This window comes from Oratosquilla oratoria, chromosome 38, assembly GCF_046742065.1.
Source record: "Oratosquilla oratoria isolate Oo_2021 chromosome 38, ASM4674206v1, whole genome shotgun sequence".
NCBI lineage: Eukaryota > Metazoa > Arthropoda > Malacostraca > Stomatopoda > Squillidae > Oratosquilla > Oratosquilla oratoria.
The window spans coordinates 6,196,838-6,217,118 of NC_134814.1; the positions used below are offsets into that span (position 1 = coordinate 6,196,838).

Consider the following 20,281-nt stretch of genomic DNA (forward strand, 5'->3'; position numbering starts at 1 on the left):
TGTTGTTAAATATCACACCAGTGCGATTAACCTCCGGTCACACTATCATGATTTTCCTCAAATATTAAGTCCAAAAGCTCCAAGGCGACTTTGCCTACAACATCGTCTCTAAACCTCTTCACCCTTGTGTAAGCTTTAAGATAAATTGCATGTCTCAAGGAACCCCTGCAAAAAAAAAAAAAAAAAAAAAAAAAAATATATATATATATATATATATATATAAATATATGTATATATATATATATATATATATATATTATATATATATAATATATATATTATATATATATATATATATATATATATATATATATATACCATATCTTCCTCATTTAATTTTCATCGTAATAATAGGTTCGATAGGATGATGTCTATATTGCGTGTTTAATTATATTACGTATATGAAATTAAATAAAAAATCAAAAGTGTATTAGCTTATCTCACTTGTTCTTGCGGAACCCTCAGGGACCTTTCGCGGAACCTTAGGGTTCCGGGGACCCCTGGACTTCACTTAGGACAGTTCAACAGTGAATCTAATATTCGTATAGATTTAACTTCTCTTAGTTCATCATTCAGCTTCTCAAGATGTGACACAAAAGTAAAATGACATTTAGAAATTCGAAAAATAAATAATTGTGAACGAAGTCGTTTGTACGCAAACGAACTCGCTTGAGTCGTGATGGCGTGACAGGGGCTTTATGGTAATCTTAATCATACTATGAGATATCCACCCTTTCAGTGTAATTCGTGGCTTGCACAGTTGTGCCAATTGTCACCTGACTACTTTATTCGGTTGAAGGAAATTTCTTGTAAATGTTAAAGGTGATGATGATGGTATTATTTAACGTCACAAACTCCCCCCTATGGGAAAGCCAGGACGGTGCCCCTCACGGATGATTTTGTAGCATGGAATTCAATGAACCATCCCCTTGGTTTGAATTCGCCGGTGGCAGGTTTCGAACCGCCATCCCCTCGACTTTCCCCGCAAGTAACGACGCCCTAACCCGCTCAGCCAGTGAGCTTTTTTTTTTTTTAAATAAAGGATCTTGTCAAAATTACCGAACCCAACATTTCTATGTCAAGAACAGCTAAGCCAATTATCCCCATGTTAAGAATTACGAACTCAAATGTCTTCACATAAAGCATAGGAAACTCATTCACTGGTAAATAACAAATTAAAACAACCTAACCAACCTAACCTAACCTCACCTAACCTAACCAGCTGTTTAAGTAATTTCATAAAGGTTAACTATTGAAGAGAAGTTTTGAAAGTTAGTCAGTAATTGAAATGTCTGATAAATTTGAGTTCATGTCTGTATCAATGAACTCGATTAATCTCATTAAAAAAAAAAACAACGAAGCCAATCATCTTCTTCTAAAGAACGGCAGACCCTAAAGCGAGTGAGTTTGCTAATCATGACAAAACCAAAGGTAAAAGATGAATAACATTCCTCCACATATACATACACTGGTGATTATGTATGCATAAGTACTTGGAACATTTAGTTATGAAGTCGTTTCAATGCTGTTACAAGATGCAGCTGTTATGTACAGTCGTTAGTAAACGTTTTGACCCACGCAACAGTTGTCTCTCTTTCTCTCTCTCTCTCTCTTTCTCTCTCTCTCTCTCTCTCTCTCTCTCTCTCTCTCTCTCTCTCCCGCTCTTAACGTGATAAATTCTCCTATATAGTATTTCAATAATATAATTTTTAAACCTTGACCCGTTTTTGATTCGTTTCCCGTTTCGGTCGCGCACACTACGAAAAGCGGGACACCCCTTTTAGACTCTTGAGATATTTTAGATCCTCTAGATCTTTTAGATTCTTGAGATCTTTTAGATCCCTGAAATCTTTTAGATGCTTGAGATCTTTTAGATCGTCTAGATATTTTAGATTCTTAAGATCTTTTAGATCCCTGAAATCTTTTAGATGCTTGAGATCTTTTGGATCCTGAGATCTTCTAAATCCTTGAGATCTTTTAGATCCTTGAGATCGATAGAGCCTAAGGTCTTTAGATCGCTGAGAGCTTCAAGATCCTCGAAATCTTTGAGAACCATTAGATCTTTATGATTCTAGAAATCATTTAGACAATTGGGTTCTTTTAGACCCTTGAGTTCTTGCGCGAAGCGCAAAAGCCCCCTGCGGAGCAGGGCCGGCGAAGCCGGTGGGCTTGTAACTTACATTTAGGTAAATTTCTTGAATTAAAAATGTCAGGAAAAATTTGAATTTTGTATCACGGAAAACTCTGGATGCGTCAAAACTTTTGCTTGTGATTGTATGTGGATGTAACTATGTATATTAACCTTTCAGTTTCCGCTGATCCATTGTTATTCCATTGTTGCGTCACTCTGGTCCGTAGAGGTGTCACTTGAGTCCAAAGGAGTGCCATATGTTTTGAGAAAAAAAAAGAAAAAAAAATATATATATGTATATATATATATATATTAATAATAAGTAAAAATAAAATCGATACATTTATTAATTATCAAAAATAGTGGTCAGAATTGTTCGTCGATTGTATAACATTCAATTACCTCGGATGGAAGCATATTTCATTTGCTGACAATGCGCCTGGTAAACTCGTTTCAGTCTATTGTTCAGTTAAATCTACTTTCTGGCAACTTGAAGCTATTTTTGTTCGCCCTGTTATCACTTGTGCGTTATGTTCCTGCTTTGGGACAGGAGTAGTGGAGGATGAGAATCGAAACTACGTTAGAGCAGAAGGAGAATACAAAGGAAGTTTGTGGACAATGAAGAACACACCAGGAGGCGCCTAACCGCGGCTGAAGCTGTCACCTTCGCTCTATGCGCTCGAGGTGTTAGGGGAGGTAACCCACAGTCACTTGTGGGAGTCTGAGAGGAGCGCGGGATTCGAGCCCACAAGCCGGCGAATGCGAGACTAGTACGGTTCATGCTGACGTCACCAGCGTCATTGTCATTGTTATTGGTATTAATGTTAATGTTATCGTAAGCGGAGTAGGAAACACAGGAGTCTTAGTCTTGATTTTATTCCTGACTAGTTTCGTAGGTATGCCTTTGAAAAAGCATGCCTGCGAAACTAGTCAGGAATAAACTCAAGACTAAGACTCCTGTGTTTCTTACTCCGCTTACGTCAACCTGTCAGAATGTTTCAAATTTAATGTTATCATCATTGTTAGAATAAACGAAGCAGGTGGAGTGAAAAAGAATACCAACTCGCCTAAACCATAAGAACATACAGTAGAACATAAGAATGAAGGAGACTGCAGGAGACCATAAGGCCTACCCAAGGCAGCTCCATATCCATCACCACCTGTCATCCCCATCCATAAAGTTGTCTAACCGTTTCCCAAAACAACTGATAGTTTCAGCGCTCACTACATGGTTACTAAGTCTATTCCATTCGTTAACCATCCTCTTGGTAAAACAAGTTCTTGCCTATTTCCTTCTTAAATCTAAATTTGCCCAGTTTAAATCCATTACTGCGAGTCCTGCCCTGTTGTTTTAATATGATGACCTTGTTTGCATCACCCTTGCTAAAGCCTTTGATCCACTTGAACACCTCAGTTAGATCACCCCGCACTCTGCGTCTTTCCAGAGAGTGTAAGATGCCTAAGCCTCTCTTCGTAAGGTAAATTTCTGAGTCCATGTACCATTGGAGAATAGAAGAAACGTGCAAGAAACAGCAGGAGTAAGACATAAGAAAGGACAGTTATGAAAAAAAAAGAGGTCAGTGATATCTTGAAAGTGAACAGCCTGCAAAGAAATTTTTATCGAAAATGTATCCCAGAACTGATAATAAATAATTAAAAATAATCAATTATCTTATCAACAATTGTGACAGGTCTGCAAAAGCGCCTGGCCAAACAGATAACAAGTATTAATTTTCCACAGTGAATAAGTGGAAGATGTGCCTGATTTATTTGTGAAGAATAGTTAACATTTATTGTGTCATTTTGGTTTATGGTTTTAAGAGTATTAGTATTTTCATGGCATCAATACTTCTAACCTTGGTAACAGTATAGCACATTTTGTGAATCTGCACATATTACGAATATTCATAAAATGTGCAGCACCAATAATTAATTCATAATTGGGCGCACAGATAATGAATCCATTTGACATGCACACATTACCGAGGTGCCAAATGAAAATGGGAAAATCTGACCTTTGACATGATTGATACTGAGGTGTGGAAGAACCTAATCTGCCCTAACATTTTGCGAATCTTCATAATGTGTGCATCATTTCTAATAGATTCGTTATCTGTGCTCCCGATTATGAATTCATTATTGGTGCTGCACATTTTATGAATATTCATTATATGTGCAGATTCACAAAGTGTGTGGGACAGAGCCATTGAGCAGGTCAAAGAGAGAAGAGATTTAAGCAGAGCAATAGAAAACATGATAATAGGATCAAAAAGAGATCGGCATTTTTTTTTTCTACTGAGAGAAAGAGGATATTATTAATGTAAGAAGTACGAATTAAAGTTAGTAGCGGCGAACAGGGGGTTTAATGACGAATCGTTCACGTACACATCTGTTAGGAGAAAACAAATTCTATAATACCTTGCTCAAAGCAGATTGGTGACTATAAATGCCATGCACGCATGACTGAAGGGGTGTTCTTGAGCCAGGTTTTCAATATGATTATTTCTTATAAATACAATAAGTATATGGATATTTCAGTGAATTCCTAGGTCCTCAAAACATATCTTATTACAACACTTGGTTCTCGATAGGGCATGTGCGGTAGATTACATGACTAAATAGGGTGTGCTCGTGACCAAATTTAATCATACTCCTGTCTTATATGAATAAAGAGCGATCACAGTCCATTAGAGTATATATTTAAAAACAAGAGATTAAACATGCCTCGGCCAAGGTAAAACACTTGCTAAGCAATCACCCAACCTGGACGGAGCGATCAAAGCCCACCTGCACGCAGAGCAAAGGTCAGAGATCAACGACCAAAGCTGAGTGATCACAAACGTTCTCGTAAAAAGCACCGGTCTTCTTCGATCCTGGCTTGCACACCAATCGGACGAGGGAGGAGAAAGATACAGAGATCACAGCCATTCCTGCCCACAAAGAGAGGACGAATGGATCCCAATGGATGCTATTCAGGGGCTTTGGCCCCAATTCACACAACCAATGTTCATCAATAACAACCATAGACTGCAGTCCATCAACGCTTTTGGTTTGATGGTAGGGAAACGCACCCATCTGTCTCTTTGTGGGGGCAACGGTGGAATGGGAGTGCCTAAAAGCTAGTGGAGTAGAGATGTAAATTATATTAAATGGTTACTCTGACAGTCCATCTAAACGTCCCCGCTGTGGTTCAATGGTATCGCGCGTGTCTGGCTACCGTTGACCGAATCCCGGACATGGTACATTTGCTAGGAAGGACATCTAGTGTGAGAATTGGTCCCCAACTGCCAAAACCAAAGCTCCTCCGTAAGGCACCGTACTCTGGGCCATGGACAAGATAGTTCATGACATATACCGAATCACTCTGACAGGTTGTCTGTAATGATGGGCAACGAAAACGGTTGACTGCAGTAACGGAAGGATAAATATGCTACGGTTGATTATGATAATGGGAGCATTATCACTAAATACCTCATACACATAGATCACTGGCACGGATAATTATACTGGTACTCATTCGCCCGGCCACGTGCAGTGAGAAAGAGTGTGCGGAAATTGAGACGCAGGTGGCAAAGGCAACACAGGCGAGGCAGCACAGAGCAAATATACACTTCCTGTTGTTGAATTGAAGTACAGTTTGAACTACTCTCTTCCTTGAAAGGCTGAGGTAGTACACCTAGAACCATTTCAAGTGAGAGAATAGTTCAAACTAATTCAGTTCAGCAACAGGAAGTCTGCCTTTGCTCTGTGCTGCTTCACCTGTGTCACCTGCGTCGCCTGTGTCGCCTGTGTCACTTCACCTGTGTCGCTTGCATCGCCTGCGTCTCAGTTGGACTAACGTGTACTGAGAAAATCTTCTGTTACTACTGAATTTTAGCTTGATTATAATCATCTGAACATTATTCTTTTTTCATGTAGAAAATAGAGAAGACGGGGAGAAATCCCTTCAGATTGCGTCAAAATATCATCCACACACGACCACTCTCCACTCACCTCTGCCTACTCTCTTCCCTACTCAACAGTCATTCGCCTCTTGCTCAGAGCCCCTTTCACTCCATCCAACCATCCCATCCTCGGTCGTTCCATCAAGTTCACTCCTTCCACCGTTACTTTCCACACTCTTCACTCGGTCCCTCCATGTGCTCATATCATCCCAATAAACTTTCTTCAGCCTTATCTCCCAGCTCCCTCTCCACCCTCGTTCTCCTTCTCACCTCCTCATTTCTCACTCTGTCCAACCTTGTTACCCTTACTATACTTCTCAGACACTTCATCTCCAACACACTTAAATTTCTCCTTTCTGTCTCTCTTAAATTCCAAGTCTCCGCCCCCATACAGTGTCGTGGGCACAATTACCCCTTCGTATGACCATCTCTTTGCGTCCATTCCCAGATGCCTAGTAGACATGACACTATTCAATGCGCCAAGACATTTGCTTACTTTTTTGCAATCTACAGATTACCTCCACCCGCACTCTATAAAAGCGTACACACACAAATACATATATGCTTGTATAATTGCACAAATGCATGCATACACACGAACACACAAACGCGCGCGCACGCACGCAAACACACACACAAACACACACACACACACACACACAAACACACACACACACACACACACACACACACACACACACACACACACACACACACACACACACACACACACACACACACACACACACACACACACACACACACACACACACACACACACATACTGGAGTGCCATATGACCTAGATGTTGCGGCACCATAAACTACAAATCATTCAATAAAAAAAAAATAAAAAAAATCACTCACACTCATTGGAGAAAAGGATTTTTGTTATATATGTATATATCTTGGAAGGAGGCCATGTTAGATACATTAAGATAGGAAGTCGAGAGCAACGTTGACGTAGTTCAGTTTGTACTGATTTTTTTTTCCCAGGTTTACGAGCGATACCTTTCTGGGAGAGCTGGAAGGCGCTCGGCAGCTGAAGTCCAAAAGACATTTGAACACTCTCTCTCTCTCTCTCTCTCTCTCTCTCTCTCTCTCTCTCTCTCTCTCTCTCTCTCTCTCTCTCTCTCTCTCTCTCTCTCTCTCTCTCTCTCTCTCTCTCTCTCTCTCTGAGACGTCTTTCGACCATATTTGGCAATCCCCAGGGAAGAAAGTTTGACAAAAATGGGAGACAACTGCGTCCGTGGGTGGTGTATTGAGATAGGACATTTGTGACTATGTGTGGTATGGTATGGTATGGTATGGTATACCAGATTCAGAAACCAAAAGAAAACGCACAATAACAGGGTTTAACACCTTACAGTTACACACACAGACACACACACACACACACACACACACACACACACACACACACACACACACACAGACACCTCGTGGCGCAGTTGGTAGAGTTTCCGGCTGCCACATAGATCGGTCATATATATGAGCTCTAAGCTCTCATCCGGGAGGGTAATATCTATCGATCACGAGTCCAACACGTGATCCACACTACGAGCACAGCTCCCATTCCCTTAAGATAAAACTAGTTAAATACAACTAGGTAAACACACACACACACACACACACACACACACACACACACACACACACACACTAATGATAATAATAATTTATTTGATTTGATTAAAGTTACGAGCCCCTCCCCCGCCCACCTTGCTGAGAGAAGGCTATGACAATGAACCTACAACGATAACTTTTTGAATTAGGGTATTTAATTTAGTATGCAGCCCTTATTACGAACTTGCCGCCTAGATCAGCATCTGCTCGTGAGTGACCCAGATTCCCTTATAACTACATTCGTTGATTCTCCCTTTCGATCCGATGAAGAAAACTCGCCGTGGCTCGATGGTACCGCGCGCGTCTGGTAATCGGATGGGGGCGGGATTTCGACGTCTGTTCGAGGCCTGACCGCTGCGTAGAGGTTAAAGTAATGGCCCTTGGCCGCTGCTTACTTAGGACCTGAGTTGACTTGGGGATCACTTTGTGATACATCACTAGTTCAGTGTTTCCTAACCTTTTTTTTCAGGCGACCCCAATATGATCTTCATGATATAATCGCGAGCCCACTAATCTATTTGTATACTTATTGTTGCATATGATTGGTTGTTTACTGTAAAAAGTAGGGGACAAGGATGATAAATATATGTATAAGAAAGGTAATGTAAGGCTATTAAAGACAAATTTAACATAATTGAATTTTATCATAGCAATATGAATTTGTCGTGGTGACCTCAGGGAAATCGCTTGGCGACTCCCAGGGTTGGGAAACAGTGCTGTAGCTGTATATTTCGGACACTTGTCTCCTGCGTTGATATGCACACACAAGTTCGTAACCCAAAGGGTGAATGGCCTCAGCAGAAAGATAGGCAACATTTATTTCCATCTAGCCAAGGACAGGAAGACGTCTCCATTGAGGTTAGACAGCGTCTCATAAGGTACATAAATTCGCCTTTTCTTAGCCAAACATAAGACTCGTTTCATACGTATCGTCTTTTCGCCGTGCGCCGTCCACGACACGACGTCGTGCTCTTAAGTAGTCATGGGTGTCTATGGACGCTTTCACGCGTGGTCGTATCATGTGAAAACGTCCATATACACGAATGGTTATCTAAGAGCACGACGTCGTGTCGTGTACGGCGAAAAGTCGATACGTGTGAAACGAGTCGAAGAGGTCTTCCTCGACCCAGTAAGCGGCTCATGAGTCACATAAATTTGTCTATTTTTAGCCAAATATATTCCATGATATAAGTTACAGGGCTTATAGGATTAAATGTCTCCCCCTCTTCCCCTCCTTTCCCCTCCCCTCCCCTCCCCTCCCCTCCTCCACCTCTCCCTCCCCCTTTCCCTCCCCTCCCCTCCCCTCCCCTCCGCAAACATATTCCATAATATAAGTTACCATGCTGAAAGGTTTAAATGTTTCCCCCTCCCCCTCCTTTCCCCCTCCCCTCCTTTCCCCCTCCCCTCCCCCTCCCCTTCTCCACCTCCCTCTTCTCCCCCTCACCTCTCCTTCCCCTCCCCTCCCCCTCCCATCTTCTCCCCTCCCCTTCTCTACCTCCCTCTCCCCACTCACCTCTCCTCCCCTCCCCCTTCCATCTCCTCCCCCTCCCATCTCCTCCCCCTCCACCTCTCCCTCCACCGTCACTTACGACCCCCCCCCACACACACACACTCATCGCACCGTTGTGTGGCCAATACGTATCATTCTCTGCTGCCACGTCACAGCAGTTGGCCACATCGCCCCGATCATGGGGGGAACAAACGGCTGCTGTTGTATCATCCACATAAGTCTTGCAAATAAAACCCTGAGGTATTGGGAGTTCTGTTTTTGTTTGTTTATTTATTTATATGTTTATCTATTTATTCATCTATTTGTTTTACTCGTTTATTTATCTATTTATTGATTTGTTTTATTTATTAATTTCATTTATCTATTTGTTTATCTATTTTTTTACTTCATTTCCTTGTTTGTTTGTTTGTTTGCTGTTTATTTACTTATTAACTAATTAATTCAATTTTTTGTTTGTTTGTTGTTTATTCATTCATTTATTTGTGTATTAATCAATTTGTTTGTTCATTTATCTATTTATTTAGTTAGTTATTCATTTATCGTATTTGCTTGTTTGTTGTTTGTCTACGTATTCATTTATGTAAGTTTATTCATTTATTCATTTATCTTCTTATCTAATTTATTCGTTTATTTTCAATCCATTACTTGTATATTTATTTTTCTTTATTTATTTCATTTATCTGTTTATATATACATATACTGTATATATATATATATATATATATATATATATGTGTGTGTGTGTGTGTATATATATATGTATATATATATATGTGTATATATATATATATATATATATATATTTATCTATCTATTCATCTATTTCTTTATACATTTTTCATTTATTTGTTTATCTATTTAGTTTCTTAGTTACTTAGTTTCTTATCATTTGATTGAAAGTCTGAAACCCGATAACTCGACCAGGCCAGGCATGTGTCCATACAGCCGAATAGAATCTTTGTATGTTTCAGTCAGATCAATTATGCAGAGTCAAGTGCCACAGTGTCGTCTGAAGCGAGAGACAATTCACCCCAACACAGGGAGATGTTGTCTCAGATAAACGGTTCCCATTTGGACGTTGTTCAAAAAAAAGTAAAAATAGATGAAATAAATAAATAATAGATAAATAAATAAATAAGTGAATATATAAAAAAGTAAATTAACTAATGATGGTTAGATTAGGTTAGGTCAGGTTAGGGTGAGTTAGGTTTGGTAAGCATCTGTGTGTGGGAAATTGTCCAAATGAAAAAAAAAATCACCAGGGTTGGGAGTAAGGAGTCCTTTAGCAATCGTCAGGTTAAAGGGAGACCCCTCTGTTAAAGGGATCCACCACATATTTCAGTCTGGCTAACGCTGGCTAAGGGAGTGTGACATTAGTGAAGAAGAAGAAGAAGAAGAAGAAGAGGAAGAAAAAATGGCGAAAGAAATGTTGACATTGAGAGCTGCCAACTGCGGACCCAAAGGAAAGGACACACCTGGGGCAGAGTGAGTAGGAGGAGGAGGAGGAGGAGGAAAAGGAATAAGAGAAACGGTAAGGGAACGAGGAGGAGGAGGAGGAGGAGGAGGAGGAAGAGGAAGAGGAGGAGGCGGAAGAAGAAGAGGAGGAGGAAAAGGAATAAGAGAAACGGTAAGGGAACGAGGAGGAGGAGGAGGAGGAGGAGGAGGCGGAAGAAGAAGAGGAGGAGGAAAAGGAATAAGAGAAACGGTAAGGGAACGAGGAGGAGGAGGAGGAGGAGGAGACGGAAGAAGAGGAGAATGAAGAGGAGGAAGAGGAATAAGAGAAACAGGAGGAAGAGGGAGAGGGAGAGAAGTAAGAAGAGGAAGAGGAGGAGGCAGAAGAAGAGGAGAAACAGAAGGAGGGAAAGGAGGAAGAGGGAGAGGGAGAGAAGTAAGAGGAGGAGGAAGAGGCGGAAGAAGAGGAGGAAGCGAAGGAGGAGGGAAAGGAATAAGAGAAAGAGAAAGAGGAGGAAAAGAAGAGGGAGAGGGAGAGAAATAAGAAGAGGAAGAGGATGAGGAAACGGAAGAGGAGGAGAAAGAGGACGGGGTTGAAAATGGAGAGGATAAAGAGAAAGAGCAGTAACAAGAAGAGGAAGAGAAAGAGTTAGGAGAGAAAAAGAAATAAGAAGAGGAAGAAGATGAAGAAGGGAGAGGAGGAAGAGGATGAGAAGCCTAAGGAAAAGGGATATGAGGAGGAGGAAGAGGAGGATGAGGAGGAGGAAGAGGAAGAGGAGGAGAAGGAAGAGGATGAGAAGGAAAAGGAAGAGGAGGAGAAGGCAGAGGAAGAGGAGGAGGAAGAGGATGGGAAGGAAAAGGAAGAGGAGGAGAAGGACGATGAGGAGGAAAAGGAGGAGGAATAGGAGAAGGAGGAGGAGGAGAAGGAGAAGGAAGAGGAGGAGAAGGAGGAGGACGACAACGACAAGGAAGAGGAGGAGGAGGAGGAGTAGGAGAAAGAAGAGGAGGAAGAGGAGGACAAAGAAGAGAAGGACAAGGAAGAGAAGGAAGAGGAGGAGTAGCAGGAGAAGGAGCATGAGGAGGAAGAGGAGGTGGAGGAGGGGAAGGAGGAGGAAGAGAACGAGAGGTCAGTGGGGTGGATTTGAGCGCGAGCAAATGATCCTAGACAGGAGTGAGAGTGATTATGGGTTTGGCCTTCCTGGGAAAGAAGTCAGCGAAGCCCGAACCTTCTCCTTGTGATTAAGCGTGGAAGAACTGCTCATAGTGTTCCTGTGTGCTGGCTGTTGGAAAGTACGTACCTGCTAATACCAAAGACCCTTACCCCCTTATAAGTAGATACTCGAATGAAAACATCCGAATATATCCACCCTTTATCCACACACGTCCCCAATCCACTCGTTTTCCACCCCATGGGCGTGGGTGTGGATGTGGGTATGGGCTGAGTGGATCTAGGATTATTCATATAAGCTACGAGTGGATGACAGTTGTGTGGCAGCTGTGTGTGCGGAGTTGAATGTGCCAACAATTCTCTCTCCTCTTCGTCCTCCTCCTCTTCCTCATCGTTCTCTGTTCCTCATTTCACAGTTGTTTTCTTCCGTTCACGTCTTTCGGAGTTACTTCTTCTTGTAAAGACGTGGAGATCAGGAGGAGGAGGAGAAGTAGGAGAAAGACGAGTAGTAAGGGGAGGAAGAGTAGGAGGAGAAGCAGAAGGACGAGAAGTAGGAGGAGAAGTAGGAGGAGAAGTGGGAGGAGGAGAAGTACGAGTAGGAGGAGGAGTAATGGAAACAGGAAGAGAAGGAGGAGGAGGAGGAGGAGGAAGAGGAGGAGAATGAGGAGGAGAAGGAAGAGGAGGAGGAGGAGAAGTAGGAGTAGGAGTAGTAGTTATAGAAACAGGAAGAGAAGAAGGAGGAGAAAGGAGAAGTAGGAGGAGGAAGAGGGGGAGAAGGAGGAGGGTTGAATTTCATCGTCGATAATCACCACTTTATATCCTTTGAGGCAATATGGGTTGGAAGAGGTAAAGCCGTAGAGTTGGCTGAATATTGAACGAGAACAGAAGAAAGAAGGTATAGTACAATATAAGAAGGATCAGGATTATGGTCCGCGTGGTTCTGGTCCGTATGGGTGTCACTAAACTCTCTAAATACGCACAGTGAATAGAAGGAGGAGGAGGAAGAGGAGGAGGAGGAGGAGGAAGAGGAGGAGGAGCTTGAGTAGGAGGTGGAGGAGGATGAATAGGAGTAGGAAGAGGAGAATCGAAAGTAACAGGAGAGAATAAAAAAAGAAAAGAAAGAAAAAGAAAACGATTACAACGACAATAACGACGAAGACGATGACAATAATCATGCTACATTCTTTTGTGAATGGAAATTGGTTTCCAAACGTAAAAGGATATCACGAAATTCACTAAAATATTACTGGGAAATGATCATTCAGTCAATACCATGAAAGAAGATAACAACATTTTCAGAAACAGTGCACACAAGGGTGATATCTAAAAAAGAATTCAAAAGACTAGGAACAGCAAGTAATTCTATATATTCCAGCCTGAAACATAATAAAAAAAAAATTTACATTCATAATAAGAAAAGAAAGAAAAAGAAAAAAAGAAAAGAAAAATATGTTTCTGGAGCATTTTACACACACCGTTTTAACTCGACCTTTACCAGCTGTGGGCTGATCGAGAAGGGAACAGTTATCCTCTGCACGCAGGCTTTGGAGCCGACACGCCATGCTTCCCCCGTCGTTGTCGTTGCCTCTGCCGCCCGCCCTTCCCCCGTGATGCGAAAGCGCGAAAATAATCCGATCAGAGACACGGTCGACGCTGACTGCTCGTGTCTGTACGAGAAGAACGATTAAACCTTCGAGACACCTTGATGTGCCTTGAGGCGTAATAACAATTCCTTCACAGAATAATAAGATGAAGACGAGGAGGAGAAAGAAGCGAGAAAACAGAAAAGGAGGAAGAGGCGGAGAAGGAAGGAAGGAAATGGAGGAAGGGAGGGAAAGAGAAATATAGAGGAAAAAAGAGCAGTAGGAGCAGGACAAGAAGAAACAGAAGAATGATGATGATGATGATGAGGTGGTGCAGGGGGAAGATAAAGAGGAGGAAGAGGAGAAGGTGAGGGAGGAGAAGAGGAAGACGCAAAAGAGGAGGAGAAGGAAAATTGGGACAAAGTGGAGGAGGGGAGGAGGAGGAAGAGAAGGATAAAAGGAGGATGATAAAAAATAGGGAAGAGGAAGAGATGGAAGAGAAGATGGAGGAGGAGCACTGAAAGGGAGGAGGAAGAGAGTAAGGAGGAAGATGAGGAAAGAGATTTAAAGAGGAGGAAGTGAAGAAGAAAAAGGAGAAGAAAAATAAGAAGGAGGATTAGATACAAGAGGATCAGTATGAAGAAGAAGGATCATTATATGGCGAGAGAGGAAGACGGAAAAAGGAGGAGGAGGAGGAGAGGACGGGGGACCAATAGTGGAGGGTAGAAGAAGGAGGAGGAACTGGAAATGAGGAGGAAGAGAAGGAGAAGAAGAAGAATGATATTGGTGAGGTGGCGCCGGAGGAGTAGGGTGAAGCAAAAGAAGAGGAGAGGGGAGTGGAGGAAGTGGAGGAACATAAGAACGACTGCAAGAGACCATAAGGCCTACAATAGGCAGTTCCATGTCTCCTACCACCCGTCATCCCTATCCATAAAATTATCAAATAATCTCTTAAAACAACCAATTATTTCAGCGTTCACTACATGGTTACTAAGTCTATTCTATTCGTTAACCATTCTGTTGGTAAACCAGTTTTTTTCCTACTTCTTAAACCTACAGGAAGAAGATTGGTAGGAAGCAAAGGAGCAAAAAAGGTGAAGAGGGAATAAAAGGTGAATTAGAGACAGTGGGTGGTAAGTTTAGAAATATGAGAGGAAGTAGAAAAACAACAAGAAAATTATGTGAAGGAGGGGAAGAAAGGAAGGGGAGAATAGTCTTCAAGGAAGGGGAGAATGAGGAAAACGAAAAAGAGAAAGAAAAAGAGGAGGAAGACAATGGGAAATACCACACAAAGCTTTAATAAACAAACCATCTCTTTCTCCTGGATCCTTCTTCTTTCTTCTTGTTTGTTAGCAGATGCCCCGTCCCTCTCCTCTCCTCGCCTTTGTGACCGTGCTCCGTGAGGCCCATTTGAGACTTGAGGGATGAAATCTCGAAAATAGTTTTTCATTTTCTTACCACTAATGACAATATGTAAATTATTTTGGCTGCCTCCTTTTGTTTTTGTTTTTTTTTTGGGGGGGAAACCTTCCCCACCCCATGACCTCTCCATATATTGATTAACCCAGTGGTTCCCAAACTGTGGGTAAATTACCCCCGGGGGGGTGAGGTAACAAATTTTCGGGGGTAATGGAGGGCTGACAAAAAATTAAAAATAAAATAAAATAAAATAAAATCAAGAAAACATTACGGTACCCGGCATTAGGATTAAGGTTAACTTAGTACGTATAATTGTAAAACTGAAAAAAAAAGTTTGGGAACCACTGGATCATTGACCTTTTCACTGTTAATGACTTGTATCATCCTACCTGTTGCCGTCAGGTGATTTTATTCAGTTAATGCGAACATGCTTGCGCAGTGAAAGGGTTAAGATACGTTTAATTGGGTGTGATTATTACCCAACGTCAGCCTCCAACTCCAAGGCTCCTGCCCATGCCTCCTGATCCACGACATCACGCAATAAACATCCCCAAAATGCGCCCGGTGGCAAGAGCCCTCTTTCATTCACAACTACCTTTTTATTTTCTCACAGACATCTCCTCCCCTCCTACAACTACCGATCTCCCTCGAGCGTGTAGTCTTTTCTAGGTAGTCAATAATCCATTAGCTCAGTGGTTCTCAAACTATGGGTCGCGAGATCAATTTTGATGGCTTGCAGGGACAAAGGAAAAATCTCACGTTTTCAGAGTATTTCAAAATACTTAACTAATTATTTTTTTTTCTTTTAACCGCACATTACTTATGTAAAGTGTGTTCATCCTCTGTTAATCTAGTTATGTTAGAGAAAAACTGTACACATTATTTTTTTTTTTTAAAGTAAAGGGTATATATCACCGTCCATTTTATTCCTCTAACGCAGTGGTTCTTAACCTTTTTTGGCAGCGACCCAAAATTTTGCACAAATCAAGCATCGCGACCCAAGCCTACATAGATATACGAATTTTCTTTATAAGTAATACGATTATGCTTTTAAAAGCGGGTTACAGAAACAAAATTATTTTGTCATGGTCTGCTTAGAATCCTAAAACTAGGCATCATGTATTTTAATTATTACAGTATGTAATTATAATATATTTGTAGTGGGAAAATAATTATTTTCTGCAAACCCTTAGCGACCCAATAAAATGGCTTGGCGACCCAAATTTGGGTCGCGACCCAGGGGTTAAGAACCACTGTGTCTCTCTGGGTCGTGAAGGATCGAAGTATTCCAAATAGTGTCGCTCACGAAAAAGTTTGAGAACCACTGCATTAACCGACTACAGCCTATGGCGGGTGACACGCATCATACCTGGTATTATATTTATGTAAACGCGTTTGTAGTTTCGGTTAGAATCAATTATCAGTCTCATACCTTACCGCTCGAAGCAAAACAACCCCATTCAAAAACGAATAATTGGTGCTTTAGATAGACAATTGTTTGACGATCATCGTTGAGCCATGAACGATCATCGTTGAGATCATCGTTGAGCCATGAACGATCATCGTTGAACGATAATCGTAGTGAGCAAAACGTACCTGTAATAGAGGAAACAAAAAGGTTGAAGATGTGTCTTACTACAACTGTCCTCTTTGGTTTGTACTCACTTCCACGTTTTTTGTTTCAGAGCCGATGGAGTTGAAGGCTTCCTAAGAGTGAACAAACAATCTGTAATTAAACTGTCATTATGATTAATGTCTCTCCATCTATAGGCGAGGGGGGGGGTAGCTTATTTTTATTTCTTATCATATTTGTTCTTAATTCATCAGGTATAGATCCTGCCTTTCGCACGCTCCGTGTTCCTCCTCTTTCATCCACTATTCTGGTCCGTGGGATGCTACGACCAAAATCTGCTGTCATTGGCTGATAAGGATTTCTTTCTGTGGTTTGAGGGGCTCATTACCTACTCGGACCTCAGCCTTGCAGATGATCCGTAACATTTCATTGAGGAAGCTGGTGCATCACACAGTCATGCCTAAGAGGGAGTTCACACGGTCAAACGGTTCGTCGGACGCGGTTCGACAGACACGTGTTTAAAGTGATGTGTGAACGTGTGAACGGGGTATTTGGTTGTCGAACACGATGGTTAAACCCCAAATACCCCGTTCACACGTTCACACATCACTTTAAACACGTGTAAACTCCCGTGTAAACTCCCTCTAAGTCACCTCATGTCCGAGGTAAGCATTTGTCGGGGGCCATTACTCAGAACGGATACCCTTCCTAACCTTTGCATCGCGGACATAGTTCGAATAGACACCAAAATCCCCTCATGGTTACCAGACGCGCGCAGTACCACCGAGCCACGATGGCCCCGGCAAGGATTCAGTGGATTATAAGTCGTGACCTAGTATTGACCTCGTATTTCCATAGTCATCTTGTCATGTCACACTAGTAACAAGGCTGGCGCCATCCAGAAAAAGAAAAAAAATGAAGAAGAAAAGAAAATTTCTCAGAAATGGAGGCGTGAGTGTGTTGTTGTGCAGAATTAATTGGCATCTTTTTTTTTTTTTTTTTTTTTTTAAGTCTGGAGCTATATCCTGTTTACTTGAGCCTTCACGGCTTTTCTTTTCCAAAACTGCTAAATATTTAGTTTGTAATATTTCATTCTTTCTTTAGTTTTGTTATTTTCTACCTTACATGTAGTCTGTCATATATCGTTTTTTTCTATCTTTTTTTTATTTTCTGTACAGCATAATATTTCATTGTTTTTTGGTTTCTTTTTACATTATTGATTTTTATGTAGTTTCCAACATTTCATTCTTTCTTGAATTTTTATTTGTTTTTTCATACTTTTTTTTTTGTAACTTGTAATACTTCTTTCTCTCTTGAATCTTTCTTTTTTCTTTTCATAATTTCTATTTATCTGTAATTTGTAATATATATATATATATATATATATATATATATATATATATATATATATACATATGTATATATATATATATATATATATATATTATATATATATATATATATTCATGTTTCTTTTCATAATTTATACTGTTGTGTGTAGTTTGTAATAGTACATTTTTAAATTGTTCATAATTACATTTTCGTTTATTTATTCTTACGTACCCATTTAATCAAGGATACTGATCTCGTAATGTCTTTTAACAAGTATTAGCAAAACAATAACTAACCTACAAATGTTCCTCCATTTTGAGAGAGATAAAAAACACAAGGGAATTCCTTACTGCAAAAGCCTTTTGCAGTCAACATTTTAAGAACTTTAGTACCACCCCTGCGGACCAGCGTCACACAGCATACTTTTAGGATTACAGACGATTCATTAATAAGAAATAATTATACAAATCACTTTTAATTCGCACTATCCGGGTCATGCCTAAATTAGCGAACCCAAATTTTTTGAAATATTATTCTAAACTTTATCCGTCTATAAAAGTTTTATAACCTGTGAATAAAACTAAATTAGCTAACCTAACCTAACCTCACCTAATTTAGATAAAGAAGTACACGATTTAGGATAATATTTAAAAAATGTTGGGTTTGTTAATGTTGACATGGTCCCACTGTCCTCCTGTTTTGCCGCCATAATTAAATCTCTCCATTGTCATCACTTCCATGCAATCTTGGAGATTATAAAGCTCATCAACCCCAGAATATTCATGCGAAGGTAAGCTACCTCACATATTATCTTGTAAAGTGTAGCAACCCTAGAAAGGGGTTTATAAATATAAATCGCCCCAACAGTGACGACCGTTTAATCAAGGTTATGTTAGTTTTGGTTTGGTTGGGTTAAGTTAGGTTAAGTTAGGCTAGGTTAGGATAGGATAGGTTAAGTTAGGATTGGTTAGGTTAGGATAGGTTAGGTTAAGTTAGGATAGGTTAGATTAGGTTAACTTAGATTAAGTTAATTTAGGATAGATTAGGTTAAGTTTGGTTAGGTTAGGAGAGAATAAGTTAAGTTAGATTAATATAGGTTAGATTAGGTTAGGATAGGTTAGTCTGAACCCAATTACACAAACACTCCAACGTACAGAAAGGAGTTCACTGTACCTTCCCCTCTGGCTTGTTGTCTTTCTAAATCGAAGTGGCATACATCGACTTGTTTATATGGTGCACACATCAGTCGAAAGAATGCTGAAGGCTTTGGGGTTGGTTATTTTAACGGCGAGATGTCAAGTTGAAGTGGTTCAATATGCCGGAACATGTGGTCACAGCCTGTGGTTATCTGAAGTCTTCGTTTTCCTGTACATCATGCAAACTTCGGCACGAGGTTTGGGTATAACTGAGCTTGTTATAATAAGCATGTGTGTGTACGAATACACACACACACACACACACACACACACACACACACACACACACACACACACACACACACACACACACACACACACACACACACACACACAGTTCGCGGCCGCCATTACGGCGGTCCGGGTTCAAATCCCGCCCAGGACTGAAATAATTTCAATATCGCTGCGCTGCGATTCGTTACTCCAACTATCGTGGGCGGGGAGTTGTGTGTGCGTGTCAGGTCACAGCATTACCCATAGGTCGGTCATATACGAACTCTGAGCTCTCTTCCGGGAGGGTAATAGCTGTCGAATCGCGAGCCCAACACGTGATCCAAGACCATGGTGAATCACACACACACACACACACACACACACACACACACACACACACACACACACACACACACACACACACACACACACAGACAAGTTTATATCTTTTGGCTGTGAATTGAGTGAGCTCGCCAAAGCATTGCGTTAGTTATTTGACGTCAAGAAATTCTAATCCCTTCTAAGGTTTAGTGCAAGAAATATAAGAAACTAAAGAAAATCATCCCTTCAAAAGGTCCAACAGTTTTATTCAGGTATTTCATTTAAACGTCGTCCTTAGAGGTAATACCAAATTTATACCTAATTTTTTTATTCTCCATTGTATAAATACATGCAAATTGATGATCATTTCATTTACAGTGTTATGTGGTGTACCCGTAGGGAACCCTAGGTGTTACCTAAACGGGCAAGAATTTCCTGGCGTGGTTGGATTGTTACGAAATGGGACAAAACATCTCATTACTGGATCATGGGAAAGAAGGAAAACATCAGAAACGTCTGATTTCTTAGCATATGTATATATATATATATATATATATATATATATATATATATATATATATATATATATATGTCGGCTTATGTTAAATGTATATATATATATATATATATCTATATAGATATATATATATATCTTAATAGCGTAATGGGTTTAGTCATTGACACTTTGTCACGTCCGAGCTGAGTTCGAGTCCTCGGCTCGAACACGTTTCAATTTCCAATATATGCCTCCTTCGAGCTTCTCAGTCTCGAGTGCGATGGCATGGAATTAAAAGTTAATTGTGGTTCAAAAGAT

General features: G+C 40.7%; 1 pseudogene; it reads right to left on the reverse strand.

Annotated features, from left to right (window-relative positions):
* Window positions 1-1,924: 1,924 nt before the first annotated feature.
* Window positions 1,925-20,281, reverse strand: part of LOC143019729 (uncharacterized) — a 23,893-nt pseudogene continuing 5,536 nt past the window's right edge.